Source organism: Jaculus jaculus, chromosome 3, assembly GCF_020740685.1.
Source record: "Jaculus jaculus isolate mJacJac1 chromosome 3, mJacJac1.mat.Y.cur, whole genome shotgun sequence".
Classification (NCBI taxonomy): domain Eukaryota; kingdom Metazoa; phylum Chordata; class Mammalia; order Rodentia; family Dipodidae; genus Jaculus; species Jaculus jaculus.
Window position 1 is genome coordinate 183,192,445 of NC_059104.1, and position 18,193 is coordinate 183,210,637.

The 18,193-nt window shown below is 39.9% G+C and overlaps 1 protein-coding gene across 19 annotated transcripts in view; it reads right to left on the reverse strand.

The window, feature by feature from the left end:
- The window catches only part of Sox6 (SRY-box transcription factor 6), a 610,295-nt gene that overhangs the window by 468,245 nt on the left and 123,857 nt on the right, over positions 1-18,193 (reverse strand). For 7 of the 19 annotated variants that reach the window (XM_045144830.1, XM_045144827.1, XM_045144822.1 and 4 more), the window contains one exon: positions 12,593-12,662. The exons of the other annotated variants lie outside the window; for them this stretch is intronic. The gene's annotated coding sequence lies outside the window, so the exon portion shown is untranslated. The remainder of the gene's footprint in view (positions 1-12,592; positions 12,663-18,193) is intronic. 19 annotated transcript variants of the gene reach the window in all.

Consider the following 18,193-nt stretch of genomic DNA (forward strand, 5'->3'; position numbering starts at 1 on the left):
GCAAGTAGCTGTATTTGAAGTGTAATTGGCTAGAACCAGACCTTCTGTGGGCAAGGACAGAATAGGGCAGTAGAAGCAGGGCAGCACAGTCCTCGCTACTCTGAGGAAACTTTACAAGTAGCCACACTCTGAGACCTTATTTCCCAGGCGTCCTACACTGGCCCCTCCCTGGAAGCCACCTGCTGCCACGGCAGCAGTCTGTAGTCCCCTCGGCCCTCACAGCGGCCTCTGAAGGGAACAAGGCTCTACTACGCACTTGGACACCTAGTGGAGACAGCCTCTGTGCTTGTTTGGAAGTGCTTATGTTAGGCACGATATGTGTGGGCTTGTGTTTTACCTGTAAATCCTCGAGGCATTTCATCTTTAAAACTATTTTCATTTCCTTAGAAGCGAATCTTCTTCCCAGCTTTCCATGGGGAGGAAAAATCCTTTGCTTTTCAAAGAGGATTTGACCAGTGAGGTAGTAAAAGATTTAAGCATCAATAAGAAATATTTGGTATGGTTATTTCCACATTGTCTTTTTAAAACTTCTCTACTATGATGACCAAAATGAATATGGAGAAAAAACAAAAGTCATGTTGTCTTCTTTCAAGTTTCTGCCACATCCAGTCCTTCCAGTCACATTGTCCTTATTAACTATCCACTTCCTCCTGGAGCTTGTGCAAGCCCCCCACAAATAGTTTTCTGATGTCATCTACTTAGTTTGACCTGACAGGCCACAATAGCATGATTCTACTATTTTCCGGCCTTTCCACAAGCTGCACCCCAGTCAGACTGAACTCTCTGTGCCCCTCACCTCTCTGTGTCTATCACCTGGCCTGTGTCAATCCTCTCTGCACCACTTATCCCACTCACAAAAGTCTACCCAGCGGTCAAAGAACATCCAGAATTCTCCTTCCTGGCATCATTCTTCTTAAAGGATAGATCTTAGGTCCTCTGGACCATCTAGAGTACTACACTTTTACTCTTTAAGGTATTAACCATGTTCGTCCTAGGGACTACATCTCATCTCCTCTCCCGTAGTGAGTGTAACATATAATGATCATTAATGCCTCCTTCAAGCCAAACATAGAGTTTGTTTAAACACTAAGGACACAAGAGAGAATGACAGAGTTGAAGAATGATGTCTGTACTCTGAGGTTCTCAGAGCTAGGCATCTGGTGTTCCAATATTGCATCTAATGGGGTCCATTGAAAACACTCAGTACTCAGCACAGGTCTGGGCAGTTGAATTCATTTCCAGGAGATACTAAGCTCCTGAAAAGAATACCTCTTCTACAAAAACAATGATTTGAGGGAAACCAACTGGGAAAGCAGACAGTCACATCTGGAGATACGTGTTGGGTTGAGCATTGATGATATAATCCAGACTAGAGACAATAATGATACAAAAAGCAACCCCATTGAGGAGGGTCTCCAGCAGAATGGGGGCAGGGATGAGGGAAAAGAGGGTAGCCACACATGATGTATCCATACAAAATTATGTTGTTAGTAATAATGAATAAATTTTTAAGTGTCTTGTGAAGATCCTAAGTATTAATAGCAGAGAATGAAAAATCACAAATGAAAAAGCACAAATGAGGCCACTGCCGAAGGACCAACCCAAGCTCTGCCAGACTATGAACTCCCTTGGTTGAGCTCCACTCTTCCCCCAGTGACACCCCTGTCAGGAGGAAACTCAGCAGGGCATGCGACAATAAAACTGCCCATGACCAAAGCTAAAACTAACAGTACAAAGACTTAAACTGAGGGTCAATCTCAGAGAATGAAGAAGAAAAATATAGCCTCTTTATGTGGGAGTAACAGAAACTAAAACCCTCAGCTATTATATCTATATTTCTAGAGACAATTGTTAGCATAAGATAATTTCCAAAAGGAAAAGATGAGGTTGGCCTTGCATAGCATTCACTCTCAAACCAAGAGGTGGCCATGCCGAGACCAAATACTTTAGCTGCTCTGAGACATGTGTAATAAAAATTTTGTCATATGAGCTTATACTCAAGAATATTCTAAATGAAATAAATCCCTCTTGGGTTTGGAGCAAATGAGTTCTAGCGTCAGAGTCTCAAGGCCTGGCTCTGTATCTTTCTTCCTTGCACCCCCATCCTTCTCTCTCTTGTCTTTGTCCTTTCCTCAGTCATGATGTCAGCAAACTCTCTAGTGGGGCCTTACCATGTGTCAGGCTCTGTGCTAGAAGCTAGCTAGCTGGCTATACAGACTTGGACAACAGCCATGGTCTCTTGGCCTGACAGAGCCTTTAGTCTGGTAAAGGAAATAAATATCAAGTAAGAACACAAAAATATGATACTTCCCAAGTATTCTAAGTGTTATGAAGACCAAGAAAGAAAAACAGGGATAAAAGAGTGAAGGGAAGAGAAGGAAGGAAAAGAAAATCGAGCTGGAGAGATGCCTCAGTAGTTAAAGGTACTTGAGTGCAAAGCCTGAAACCCCAGGTTCAATTCCCCAGTACCCATGTAAAACCAGATTTTCAAAGTGGCAGGAAGCCCTGGTGTGTCTATTCCCTTTCTCTCTCTCTCTCCTTCTCTTTCTCTCTCTCTCTCTCTCTGCAAAAAAATAAACAATTAAAAAATAATTCTTGGGCTGGAGAGATGGCTTAGCGGTTAAGTGCTTGCCTGTGAAGCCTAAGGACCCCGGTTCGAGGCTCAGTTCCCCAGGTCCCACGTTAGCCAGATGCACAAGGGGGCACACGCATCTGGAGTTTGTTTGCAGAGGCTGGAGGCCCTGGCCCGCCCATTCTCTCTCTCTCCTTCTATCTGTCTTTCTCTCTGTGTCTGTCGCTCTCAAATAAATAAATAAATAATTTCAAAAATAATAATAATTCTTTATAAAAGAAAATCAGAATTTTTAGAAAATACTAAAGAACAGGAGAGTAAGCTACTTCTTAAGACATTATAATGCCTATCCCATGCACATGCTTAATATATGCCATGGTGGCTTTTTGTTCATGTCTCTATACCAGTTATAAAAACCTATCAATGCTTGCCCTTTGCACTGCAGCTCTAGAACCTGGGAAGTGAAGGGGCCACTGCAGGGCCATTCTCTCCAGATCTGTCACAGTGTGGTGCATCTTGCATCCTTTTAGCATAATGTTAACCAAGCCATGACCTTTTAGGTGTACCTGGGTTTTATTCCCTGAATGGTATCCTTGAAATAACTTATAAAACTTCCATTTTGGTACCATGGATGTTACTGTTACCTTCCTGTTGCTGGCACAAAACACCTAACCAAAAGGATCTGATGGAAGGAAAGGGTCTACTTTGGCTTACATTCTCAAAGAGAAGCTTCATGACTGCAGGGGAAGGCGAGGCATGAGCAGAGACTGGATATCACTTTTGCCACAGCAGGTGGAAACCAGTAGCAGAAGAGTAAGCTGACTAATACTGGCAAGCTGGGGGCAAATAAATCCTGAGATCCACTCTAAGCAGCACATCTCTCCAGCAAGGCTCCACCTCCCGAACTGTCACCAGCTGGGGAGCAAGCACTGACATTACACGTAAGCTTAAGGGGAGCATCTGTGTCAAACCACTGCAACAAAATACTTGTTCAGTTTACAGTTATGTAAGATTATTCTCAAGAAACAACAATGTGAAGACTTGAATGTAATTCATTCTCCAAGGAAGAAACACCAGAGAATCACACTAAGGCCTTTCCTGATTGGCTGTAAGTGAGCAGGTCTCTAAGATACCTCATTATAAGAGATATTTATAAAACCTTGAAGTAACTCTTCCTCTATCCAAGTCTTAGAAAGCAATCATTCAACAAGCCTTGAAAGTTGGCAAATCCTAATTCCCATTTAGTAAACTTCTGAGCTAATAAAGATTACAACTTCTTTCTAATTATCCTGTCTTCATCACCTCACAGTAATAAAACTAATCCCTACAGTTCCTTAATTTCCTTTGATTGCAAAGAATAGACTAGAATGCCCTTAGTTCATATTCAAAACAACAGAGCAAATCAGAAGAACCAATCAGGACATTGCAGCTCCCAATCAAAACAGCAATCCTGCACACAGCTCCTGGGGCAGGGGGGAAATAGTCAGGGGTCATCTTCCACCCAGCAAAGCAGCACAAAGACAAAAAACAAAACAGAATCTGTCAATGACAGGATGGCAGGAATAAATGGAAGGGGAAGCAAACAGGAAAAGGGAAGAAAGTAAGCAGAGGCTGATTCACAGCACTATCCTTCACTTTGCAGGAACTGAATTTCAAAGAGCTTCCCAGCACATGTACCACAGTGGAAACCTAACTCACCTTGTTCTTTGCTATAACAGACACAAGGATACTTCTTGGTCATACTTACAATGAATGAGAGCTTTCTTTTTTTAAGTTTAGATTCTGCATATGAGAAAAAATGTCATATTTGTTTTCTGAATCTGACTTATTTTGCTTTAAAATAGTGATGTCCAATTCCATCCATTATCCTATGAGTGACAGCATTTTATTCTTTATGGCTAACTAGTACTCCACTGCATATGTGTACCATATTTTCTTTAACATTCATCTCTTTTTTAAAAATATTTTTATTTATTTATAACCAGAGAGAGAAGAGAGGATGGGCACACTAGGGCCTCTAGCTGCTGCAAACAAACTCCAGACTCATGCACCACTTTGTGCATCTGGCTTTATGTGGGTCCTGGAAAATCAAACTTGGGTCATTAGGTTCTGCAGACAAGTGCCTTAAACACCAAGAAATCTCTCCAACCCCATTCATCTCTTGGTAGATTATTAAGGTTTGTTCTCCTTTTGGGCTGACTTGGCAAATGAACTTTCTCAAGGGTCTCCCTTAAACAAAATTAGTGTGCTATGTGGATGATTTTCATATTCATTTATATTGGCCTTTTCCTAGAGAAAATAAAATTCTTCTCATTAGCTTCTCTAGAGAAAACACATTTCCTTTAGTAGCACTTAAGTGGCATTGAATTAAATTCAATAAACTATACAAATTAGGGAAGAAAATCACAGAAGTCCTGTGAAGTTCCTGTTGTTTAATCCAAACAAGAACTCCCACATTGAAAAACTCTTCAACAATCCATTTCATGACTGTGCCAAAATCTCCTCTCAGTCTTCTCTTGCTCACGTATCCCTCCTGCTATCTGTCCTTGTCAACACAGTGAGGCTGGAAGGACAAATACTCTTCCTTTGTTCCATCCTGTCTTGCCAGCCTCAGAAAGCTCCAGGCTCTTCACTTCCTAAAGTTCTGTCATGTTATGCCCATGTTTAAATAGTGCCTCTTAGCTAACTGTTCTGGAACTGAAAGTCAAGGAGAAAATTCCCTCTAGAAAGTTCTAGACAGCCAGTGCACACCTTTAATCCCAGCACTCAGGAGGCAGAGGTAGGAGGATCTCTGTGAGCTTGAGGCCACCCTGAAACTACATAGTGAATTCCAGGTCAGCCTGGGCTAGAGCGAGACCCTAACTCAAAAAAATCCTAGACAATTACCAGTGGGGTCACATATGCCACTACCATGAGAAATTCTACAATGTTCCTTTTTTATCCAAAGCTGCAATACCTTCAGTGAATATACTCTTACTGTTGTGGCACATGTCACATTGTGAGAGACCAATCTCACTTCAAGAGCAACTCATTTAACAGCATTCATAATAATGAAAGAAAACATATTCACATAAGGAATAATATATCTGGATTTCTTCATTACTTCGCTTAATGAATCTGAGCACTGGCAGCAATAGTTAAAACCAGGTTATGGGGGGCTAGAGAAGTGGCTTAGCAGTTAAGCACTTGCCTGTGAAGCCTAAGGACCCCTGTTCAAGGCTCGATTCCCCAGGACCCACGTTAGCCAGATGAACAAGGGGGTGCATGCATCTGGAGTTCATTTGCAGTGGCTGGTGGCCATGGCATGCCCATTTTCTTTCTCTCCCTGTCTCTTTCTCTCTGTCTGTCACTCTCAAATAAATGAAATGAAATGAAAATAAACAAAAAAATTGAAAAAAAAAACAGGTAATAGGTTTGGCAAAAAGAGAAGAAAAAAGAAGAAAAGAAAAACACAATAAAAGAATGAAAGAATTTATAGTGTCCACTCTTGATCATTGAAAGGCAGGGACTTGGATTCCATGACTTGTTTCACTTTGGTGCTGCACCTGTGTGCTGCAATCGTGCAGAAGAGCCTAACTAAGAGAAGAAAGTGTGCCTTGATGGAGGCACACACTCAGCAAAGCATGGAGGAAAGTAGCTGAAAAGCTATCCACTCCAGCCCAGTTTGTATCCAAGCAAAACGCCACCCACATACGTCTCCAGCAACCCACCACCCTCAGGTAGAGAACATCTTTTTTCTCTTGTAAGCACTATGCCAAACCCTAAAATAAGAAAATAACAATAATAATGATAATCATCAAGTGAACAAACTCGTGTGACTGATTAAACACAAAGGATGATTCTCTTTTCCCAATCATCTGTGGAAAGACAAGTTCTAGAAATAAACCCCTTTCTCACTGCAACTAACCCAACCTATTGAAAACTTCCAGCAGAAAATGTATAAGTAATACACAGAAAAAGAGAGAAAATAGACAAAATGAATTGTGTTTACTGGGAATCTTTAACTATTTTGATGCTTTGGAACTACCAAAGATGGTGAAATGATCATTACAAAATAACATGAAATATGTACATTGTATAAAACAACTTTGGAGGCAAGATGCAATACAATAAAGTAGATCCTGGTGATTTTCACACCCTCTTTCTAGACTGAATAGTTACTAAAATATCTGTGTTAATCAATAACCTTCAAGTGTCCTGAATTACTTACAGCTGACATACTTCACATCTTCGAGCTCTGCCCTCACTCCTCACTTTACAGATGAGGCATGGCTTGGCCCTCACTCTCTAGGTGCCCACCATCCTTTCAGATGTAAGAATACTGGGAGTGATGAAGCCTGCCTTCTTGGTTTAAAAAAAAAAAAAAAAAAAGTTCAGAGAGCAGCTTTGGGAAAACAGTCAAATTTATGACCAACTCTTAGAGAACTGGCCCCACTGGCCACATTGTTACATTGTTTCCAATCTCAAGAAAACTTTCTCCCAGATGGGCACCAAATCACTTGCTGTAAACTGCAGTTCTGCTCCACCTTCCCATGCAGCCAGCAAGTTCAGTTTTAGAGCAGTGCTATGAAAATGTGAAGGGCCATACATAACAGCGCCTAAGAAGAGAGCTGTCTGACTATATTAGTTGAGAGAAAACCCTAAAATGACTACTACTGCAAAAATTGAATGATACTTTGTCTAGTTGCCAAAAGAGTTACAATAATTACTGTATCTTGAAGGCCTCTGAGAATCTTACCATGTAGGATTCAGAAGAAACCTCCAAAGTGCCATTGTTCCTAGAAGAATGTTTTTCAGTATCAATAAGTCATCAGTGTTCAGCTCTCTGATTGCAGGCTCACCTCAGAGGGCATAAATATTATGGAGAGATGACTGCTTCTTAATAAATCAACTTCCTTGTTGGGCACCCAGCATGGACCCACCTTGCACCACAGTCCGTTTCACAGGGAATACACGATTGTTAGTTTCACTAAAACACTCAAACAGAATCACTCGGGTTTTACTTCCCTTTTCCTTTATAAACCACGACCAAACTTACAGCACTGAAAAGTAAACCAAGATCAAATTTAGACACGTTGTTTGAAATTAGCAAAGATGAAACACTTCAGTGCCAGACAAAAGCCCTGATTTTAAGAGTAGGTTTTTGCCTTCCTTGAAATGCCGAGCTCAGGCTGTGTATTTTTATGCCTGCAGATATTGGCATGTTTCACATTTAAGATTATGACACACCAACTTATTTTGAAATTTTAAAAATGTTCCACTGCGCATGTTCCAAGTGCTTCATGCCACCGCTGATAATTGGGCAATTAGCTTGAAATTAGCAAGAGGAGCTGCAGTGGCACAATGTGCAGTGAGTAGCATGAGTGGGTTAGCAACAGAGACTCGTGGTACAGCGGAGAAGTAATGACGAGTAAAGTAGGCCATAATGGTAACAGTACTAAGTTTTAATAGTCCAAGTCTCAGGGGTTTGATCATGCCAGTAAATTCATTTAAGAAACAAGCCCTGAGTGTTAAAGACCTTGCAGAGCAGTTTGTTCTGGTGCCGCTGCTCCTAAAAGAACTGCTTTCTAACTGCTGTCACTCAATACTCAGGGAATGGTCCAAAAAGAAGGGAGGGAGGGAGGAGAGAGGGAAGGAGCAAGTTCCATTAGACAACAAACACAAAACAATTAGGTTAACAATCCTAACAGGCAGATTCATAAGAAATACGAGCTTGTTGAGAATAGTTGGAAGTACAGTACAAACAAAACAGACTCCGGACTCCGGAGTTAAGTAAGACCTCTGGAAGGAACCGAGATATTGTGAACAGAAATGTACAAAGCAGAGCATAATGTGCAGGCTTTGGCAGCATGACCGAGCAGGTCTCAGCTGTGCTGGGGAGGCCAGGGCACCCTGCACCGCCCAACCATCAAGGACTCTAGCACTGGGCCTGCTGGCTAAAAGTGTGTGACTCGGAGTAGCTGTGTGCTTCAGTGCGGACAGTGAAGCACATTTCGCAAACTTAAATCCTACCTGATTTCAGAGGCAGACCACTTTAGATGCTGATAAGAACAAACAACAATTAGGAAGGAAAAAGAGATTTAAAACAAAACTGCAGCAAATAAAAGACATTACTAAAACACATTGTTTTTTCTGAAAACTCCATCCATATTACTCCAAAAAACCAAAATGAGATTTAAAACTAAGGCCCAGCTGCCCTCTGAGGTATAAATCAGGAGCAGAAGGTAGAGAGAACATTAAGAACAAGTACCCAAGGGCGTGAGCACATCAAACTTAAAAGCTTAAGATGTAGCGGACATGCACGCTCAGATGAGAAGACTCCTGTTAATTGTGGTAGATCTCTGGCCACCGCTCACAAATGTATAGTGGCACTGTGTATTAACGTGGATACTTCAAATGTCAGTATATCTCTAATTAACATGAGCACACACTGTAACACTGGGAAGGCACCGGTTTAAATTCCTTACATTCCCAGCATTAATGCTTTCTTGGGGCAGCTCCCGTTGTCATGGAAAATGGCATTCAAGCCCTGGTTGTGGATTTTCACAGCTCATCTCTTTTATTTACCTGCTCTATGTCAAGATTAGCCTGGAATCATATTTTTTAAAGATAATGCACTTAGGCCTACTTCTCCTTAAAATCACAGACATTCTCACTGCAGGAGCTTCAGTCAGAGCTATGCTCAGTTTCAACACTTTCCTTTCCATTTAAAAAAATAATACCACAAAGATGTGAATTCATGATTCTTTTGTTTATTTCCTAAAAATCTATGTAATTCAAAAAATTTCAGCTGAAGCATGATATGTGGCAGTGTTGGAAGCAAAGAGTAGGAAAATGTCAAAGAATGCCCGGTGCTCCAGGAGACGCAGGGACGAAGTAGGAGAAAGCTCTGCGAAATCTTCCTGACGTACTCCATCTGAGCTTTCCCAAAGTATCTGTCCAGCAACCCAGTGAGGTCTCGTAGCGATCAAAACAAGAGAAAGAATGACAACTTGTCTCTGAGAGAAAACAGCATGGTGTCGTGCAGGAACACTGAGTGACGCCATGAATTCAGGTAAGAGCCTGGCTGCTCTGCACACACAAGAGAACTGCTTTCACCTCAATGTCCTCATGAAATCCACCTGTAAAATCAAATGCTGTGCCAACCTAAGATGTAATTATTATTGCCTCAAAAGACTATGATCAAGCAATATCACTTTATAAAAAAACTTGGACCGCACAATAAAATACTTGTTGGAGGTTTTAGAGAAAAGTTTCTACTATATACTATGAAGACAATGAACTGAGGCAGAATTTTAGGAAAGACAATTCTTTTTCAAATTACTCACATGGTCTGGGCAAACTAAAAGCAGGGTATCTACTGAACTATATTTTTTTGTTTGCTTGTTTTTTGTTTTGTTTAACCAATCATTTGCTGCCCTGACAAAAAAAGGATTCTATAATTGTTTTTCATTAAAGATAAAAAAGTAAACATCGGATATGAGCATATAGAACAAGACCCCTCACCCGTGCCTCCCTGGGGAAGAGTGCATTTGGAGTAGTGAGGAAGAGCGCACACACTAGGTAACTGGCTGCTTTAGGAGCCATAGCCATTCTTCCTCCCAGTGGTTTCCTCAGTGACCTGAGAGGAGATGTGAGCAGATGGGTCCCAGTTGGTTCTCAAACACTCTTGGTGTAGCCTATTCATTATGGATGTGCAAAATAACACCTTACCTTCCTTATCTCACAGACCGCCTCCTATACACCTCCCTGCAGGAAGTGCGACTTGCTGCTTTAGCTTGTAAAGCCAATATACAGTTCCAGGACATGGAAATTGAGGATCAATTTTTAAAAGCCACTGCCATTGATCTCACTCTCCATGGTCATAGTTCTAAACCCTGATCAGGTTAATATCTCCACTGTAGCTGCCTCGTCATTCAGTCTAAATGGTGGCAGCTTCCACAGTAACTAAAAGAACAGACATTCTGACATTCTGAACGCCAAGTAGCTCCGTCACACTGTCCTGCCCATTGCTACCAAGAAGGCCACATGGTCAGGAGATGATCTGAGCCAAGCTTGAAGCACAGGCCTACGACCTAAACAAGCATTCTCTTAAGTCTGGAGAATAATTACTTCAGGCCTGTTCAACCGATACAGCACACATATACCAATTGCAGCCCTTCTAATTTTAGCGTTTTCCTGTGTTAGAAAACAAGGCAGGGCTGGGGAAATGGCTTAGCAGTTAAGGTGTTTGCCCACAAAGCCTAAGGACCACAGTTTGATTCTCCAGGACCCATGTAAGCCAGATACACAATGTGGCACATGCATCTGGTGTTCATTTGCAGTGGCTAGAAGCCCTGGCGTGCCCATTCTCTCTTTCAATCTGCCTCTCTCTCTCTCTCTCACTATATGCATATGTGTGTGTGTGTCTTACAAACAAATGAATAAAGGTAAATTTTTAAAAAAAGAAAACAAGTCACTTCAAACTCACTATATCACCTCCATTCAAGGGTTGCCAGTGTATGTCCTGGAGAAGGCAAAGAAGTGCCAACTTCAGGAAACAAAGGTTTTAGTGATGAAAATTATATTTTAATGAAAGCCACCTGGATCAAAATGATGGTAATTATGTTTGCCACTTTAAACTTTTTAATCACTTTAAGAACTCACTGGAGAGGATGACAGAAGGCTGTGAAGGAAAAGAGAAAGAAGAAAGAGGAAAAAGACAAGGCAGCTCAGATTAGCTCTGGACAGCTCCAAGCCATTCCTTTCGTCAGAGTCCTGACAGGATAAGCTCAGCTCTTCAGAGCGCTTCAGATACTTTCCATCTTTCTCCTGCCTCTCTGCCCCTCCTTCTCACCATTGGACCTGGCACAAGTTAACAGCTTACACTGGATCCAAACAAGATATGCAGTTTATACAAGCCTGTACTTTAAGCAAGAATTACCTTCAAATAATAAAATATAAATGATTATCTTCATAAAAGAACAACCTAGTTATTCTTAATGCATTAAAAATATACAAGGCTACATTCAACATGCACACCTACTTTTTAAAAAGGTGCTTCAAAATGCCTGCCCAAGTCAATACTACCTCTAAAAGAAAGGTAAGGCTGATTTTAAATAAATTCTCACTGCTTTCTGCTTAAATGCTGAGGCACTCATATTCTACCTTATAATGTTACTTCTTCAAATACATTCCTAGAATTCTGTTCTCTAAAAGGCCCTTGTAGCAGTGTATTCAAAGTGCATTTCCTGCTTCATCAGTTATAAAATGTGAAAAGGAGCCCTGAGATGCCCCTGGTGTGCAACAAAGTACACATGGACACATAAGTACACTGTAAAGTCAAGTCACTTCAGCATGGTCTCATGTAAACAGACTTTTGAAATACATCCCATATACTGTTCATTGCTTATATATAACAACTGCATACCAGTCAATGCACTCCAGAAGATCTCTAAAGTGTATTCAATTTTTTTCTTTAAAATTTCCCTTCTTTCTTGAGAAAAATATTTTTCTCCAAAATATCCTTACTATAAATAAAAGGTATATGGGGGCTAGGAGAAAGCACAGGAATGCCACAATTTAGAGGTGCACTCCACATTCACCCAGTGAGTCTAGTCTGAGTATGTCGCCTGCCTCAGATGACAACTCTGAATTCTGTACCATCTCTTCCCTAAGGACAGGCATGTTGAACTTTTCAAGTCCAGATAATCAAAACATGGAAGACCTTTTCAAGATAAGTTGCCCATGTGTACATAGAGTAGAATTTTTTAAGGTAGCCCATTGCTACAATGAAACCCTTGTTCCCCTGAATAAGATGTCTATCGCTCAGGCTGACTGTAAGAGGCCTGCATATATTCCTGCTCTGGGAATCACTAGCTTTTTTAGCATCTGACAGTACCCCAAAAAACTTACTTAAAACAAATAATACTTGTAAAACAGTTACTAAGACAACTAATCAACACTTACACACAAAAGGAGATACTTCATTTATAAACAATTTTACTGATATGATGAAGTAATAAATAAGACAATACTTACAATTACACACAAAAATCAGCCCAGCACCCAGAAGTCACTGGTAAATTGCCTTTGAATTCATGAAAGTGACCTGAAAATTTGGACACAAAATGAAAAGAAAAAGAGTAAGTTAACTGCATTGAGACACTTCGTTAAAGAAGTGTGTGTTCCGACACATTCTGAAAACAAATAGCACCACGTTATACAGGGCAGCGTCCTTGCCGAATAACTGTTGCCAAGACTGTGATGCCAAAAGAAACAATTATTTCATTGTTCTACATCTAAGAACACAGCATCTCTATCCATTATGGCTTTTTATAAAAACAATCAGCAATAAAGTTTAAAAATAAGTTAAAGCACTAAGAAGGTTTTTTTAAGGGAGGAAGTAAAACAAGTTGCATTTGAATACCATGTTGAACTTATCTCTGCAGGTGAAAATGAATGAGCTGTACAGGAACTGCTGAACGTGCTCAGGATACCTCACAGGCAGAATGAGTGAAGAGGAGGCAGGTTTTTTGTCCTACCTAAGGTGTGGGGCCCACTCAATGCTAAGCTATAAACAATGCATCCTTTATGAGACACAACTCAACCCCAAATATTTTTGTTTGCAGTTTAGTTTAGACAGGAGTAGCAGTCAAACATGCAGAGCCATCCCTGTAGAGCCAATAGTACAGTGAGTCACTTATGCCTATTAGTACCTAGGGCCTCCTCTACAGAACCCCATGCGTTAGAAGGTAGTTTGCCAGTTTATTTTTATTGTTTGGTCTAAATATAGCATATTTTGGGTGCTATGAAAACAAAGACACTCTGTTGAAGATGCTATATGTAAGGATGGCTATGCATACTGTTCAAATGAAAATAATAATGGAGCTGGGCTTTCTAGTTTAGGTCAAAGCTTTCCTAGAGTCTAGGGATGGGTCTAATTCATTGTCATTTCTTTTTAAATTTAATCTCTAAGCATTCAGGTTACTTACAGCTAAGTAAGTTTAAATAAAATTAATTCGGGGGAAGAATATATTAGTCAACATTATTTTGAGACTGACTCCATCCAGCTCCCAGCTTTGCACTTCTAGCACAAAGGGCCTTGACAAATTAGAGATCAGCTCTGAGGTGAATCTGGAAAATTAAATAAATATCAACTCAACCCTTCCACAGCCCCTAAAATACTTTTATCTAAGTGACCCAGATAAGGTATGCTATATTCTCAGTATGACTGACAGGAAACAGAAGCCAGGCATTGGAACAGTATTAAGTGCCCTGTTCAGAATATCCATTCAGTGATTTCCTATACTTCCTGGCCTTTGTGGTAGTGGAGCCTCAGACCTACCTTTCAAGGTTCCTCCAGCAATTTTTAACCCCTACCTCCATGAAAGAGAATGAGAAGTGTAAGAACCTGACGAGGAGAAGATATCTCTATTGTTCCTTTTTTGAATCTCACTCTAGAATCTCACTTTGTGGCTTCTGCTGTTTTAGGATCCTGGGGGCTACGTAACCCTATCCAAACACTATGTGACTCCTGGGTACTGCACAACCCTACCTACGCACTGTCCAAAATCAGCAAAGATTATTGGTTCCACATAAAGCCATTTTCATACTTTAGCCTCTTCCGAGTTATAAATCATAATTGCTTTGTGAAAAAGTTACTCACAAGTCAGGCATGGCTGGTGGCATAGGGTTGTTATTTTAGCTACTCAAGTGGCTGAGGCAGGAGGATTGCAAGTTCAAGATCAGCCTGCACTACAGAGTGAGTTCAATGCTGACCTAGTCTACTTAGTCTACTTAGAGCTCCTATCTCAAAATAAAACCCAAAAAGAGAGCTGAGGATGCTGCTCAGTAGAGTGCTTGCCTAGCATGTGTAAGGCTCAGGGTTCAATCCCAGGTACTGAAAAAAATTTTCTAGTAAATAAACATGTAGCAAAATGCTATAAATTCAAAGTTTCTAGTAAATAAACATGTAGCAAAATGCTATAAACTCTGAAGGGTTTTTAGTCCTTTTGTGTCTTATAAATACTGTCTTTGGTTCTGACAACTATTCTTTTAAAGGCCTGAATTATAATTATGTAAGATTTATCCCATTCTTTCACAATAATATAAACAATAAGAGTGGAGGATAAAATGTCACTACCAGAAAAATACTGTGGTTAACATGGATCTAACTTTTTTCAATCATTGAACTCTTTAGGAATTAAGACCTCTAACTCTGAAATATTTTAGGTTTTGGAACAAGCCATTATATAGACATTTAGGGCAAATGATATTCTAATTGATGACTAAAGGAAAGTCTATAAACCTCACTGGTCATATCAGAGCCATCCTGCTCCACAAGGCAAAAGCAACTCTGAGTCACAGTTATCAGCTGATTGCACAATTAGAGAAACCTACTCCAGAACAAACTACCGAAAGAAAATATTTCCTAAGGCCATAGAGTTCATTATTATAAATCATCCTCCTTAGACAGAGAAAGTAGAAATAAACAAGCAGTATTTATGACAGAGTGAGTGGGCCCACACTCTTTTATAAGCTACCTCTTTAAGACCTAGAAGACTTTAAGTTAAATAAGATATTTCGAAAAGTCAAAATGCTAATTTTGGTCCTTGGGGCAAGAAAAATGTGAGACAATACAAAAGAAATGCCACAGAAATTCACCACCTTTCTAGACAATCACAGTCTGTTTGGTAAAAGAAATTCTCAGAACACCCAGTGCTTCATGGTTATCCAAACCTCTACTTATTGGCTCAGGGGTTGTTCTGCACTATCAGAACACCAAAACTAATTTTTAAAGAAATTGTCAGGTGTGTGATGCGACCTGTATCATAGACTCATACACCTAGCTATGGTGATGACTTGCTCCCTATCTTAAGCTATAAATAATGAATTGCTTCACTTCAACATAAAAAATGCATGAAGAATCTAAAGAAGAATGTGTAGAGAAGAAATTAAAATGTCTATTGATATGAAAGTGTTAATAACTTAAAACATTACTGTTCCAGATAATCAAAGAGATATAAATAAAGCTTTTACCTATACTGCCAGGAAAATATAATAGGATAAAATAGGAAAAAATAAATAGGATAAAAATGATATTGGTGATGGAGTATAAAAATAAACACTTTCATGATTCGTAAATCAGATTATAAATTGGGGCAAGTTTTATGAACAGCAATTTAGCAGGATAATGATGTTTGATGTTCATATCTTACAATCTGCAATGCATCTTCCAAATATTATCTTAAGGAACTCATCACAAAAATATGAAAGGTTATATCACATGTAATATGTATGTTCCTTATAACATTTTTATTATAGCCCAAAATTGAAAAATACTTCCTGATTGGATAAGTAAATTATAATACAGAAATACTACTCTGTAACCTTTTAAATTATGACACAAATCCATATTCATTGACATAATATTTCCATGACATGCATTTGAATAAAAAGAAAAATAAGCCAGATGTGATGATGCACACTTTTAATCCAAGCACTTGGGAGGCTGAGGTAGAAGAATCACTGTGAGTTCAAGGCCAGCTGACTAATTCCATTTAAGCCTGGGTTAGAATAAGACCCTACCTCAGTCCCCAGACAGTCAGAGTATCTAGTACCAGAAGGTGCTACATGGGCGACTGGGGGAAATAACCAATATCTCTCCAAGCAACTCATGGTCTAACCTACTTAGCAACAAATCACCTGTTGTGATGCCCACACAAGTGCAATAGTGGCACACAGCCATGGTGGGGAACCAACTGCTCTTGATTTGGCTAACTGATCCCCACAGTGGTACGAGACCCATAGCTGGAACTGGGAAACAAGTCAGAATCATATCCAAACATAAAACCTCTCTCCAATATCAAGCTACCATCAATCATGGACTACAAGAGGGCCTACACGTATTAAACTCTCTATTAAAAAAAAAAAAAAGTAGGGCTGGAGAGATGGCTTAGCGGTTAAGCGCTTGCCTGTGAAGCCTAAGGACCCCGGTTCAAGGCTCGGTTCCCCAGGTCCCACATTAGCCAGATGCACAAGGGGGTGCACACGTCTGGAGTTCGTTTGCAGGGGCTGGAAGCCCTGGCGCACCCATTCTCTCTCTCTCTCTCTACCTGTCTTTCTCTCTGTGTCTGTCGCTCTCAAATAAATAAATAAAAATTTTAAAAAAAGAAAAAAGTAAGGGTTATCTCATTTGTCCTGGAACTAACTTACTCTCCATTGGAGAATCTGCTTCTCTTTTTCAGATAGATGCAGATCTTAAGGAGAGAGCCACCCTATCATACCTCAAAAGGGCCCTGGCTGAAACTAAGGAAAATTAGCAAAAGAAGCAAGGGTGCTGATTTCCTGATGAACCAGATACCAGCACAAGGGGGAAGACCAACACAGAGAAAAATCAACTCCTACCAAATGAGAGAGTCAGAGCCTCAGAGGCCCCCAACACCTCATCACTGAAGCAGACCAAAAATGAACCCAACATGGCTCAGGGAAATTTTGCGAAAGAGGGGGTGGAAAGAATGTCAGAGCCACATGTTGGGTCAGGATATGCAGAGACATCTATCATACCAATAACTGTGGGCTAACTCCACAAAGCATGACCCATATACCTCAATAAGGAGAGGCCAATGGGGAGGGGGTAGGTCATGGATGAGCCTAATAATGGTACCAAACTGCCTGTATTTGCTGAATAGAAAACTAATAAAAATAATAATAATAATAATAATAATAATAATAACACTAAGAACCAGTTTATGAAAATTCAACTATATATGTGTAAAAATCAAATATGTATGTATATATGTGTGTGTGTGTGTGTGTGTGTGTGTATGTGTGTGCAAGTTTTACAAAGTAAAACTTTGTAATTTCACAAAAATGTTCACATTGGGTAGTGAGCTCCAAATTTGTATTTATGTTCTCACTCTCATGGGTTGGTGTTAATTTGGTTTTCTAAATGCAACATATCTAAAGTATGCCAGGACAATGAAGATATTTCTATAATTAAACTTATAATTTAGGCATTCAAAAGAGATCAGATTTAAGGTAAGTTGCTATTAGTATAAGAGAAAAATCCATATATTAATAATAGTCTTTAATAGTGTTTGTATTTATTTATGAGAATAAGACAGTCAGTGGGAGAGAGAACTGGCATGACAAGGCCTTAGCCACTGCAGATGAACTCCAGGCGCGTGCGCCACCTTATGTGCATGTGCACCTTCTGCACAACTGTCATCTTGTGCGTCTGTTTTACATGGGTTCTAGGGAGTTGAAGCTGGGTCCTTAGGTTTTGCAGGCAAGCATCTTAACCACTAAGCCATCTCTCCAGCCTTTATTTATTTATTTATTTAGTTATTTTTACAAGTCAACTTTAAACCAGTATCTTAACATCAAATAAAGAAGCCATAAACATTTTCACAAAAGCATGTCCTGCTCTGCCAAAAATAGTTAACAGATCAAAGGTAAACAGCAAATAAAAACACTGCCACCTTCCCCATATAATTCATGTAATTCTACTTTAAAAGCTTTCAAGCTAAATTGTTTAATCCTGCATAAACTTCTATACCACACCCATCTCTTTTTTATCATCCCTCCTTTTTCTTTTTATTGATTTACCAAGAAGGTTCCACCATCAAATTGGTGGTT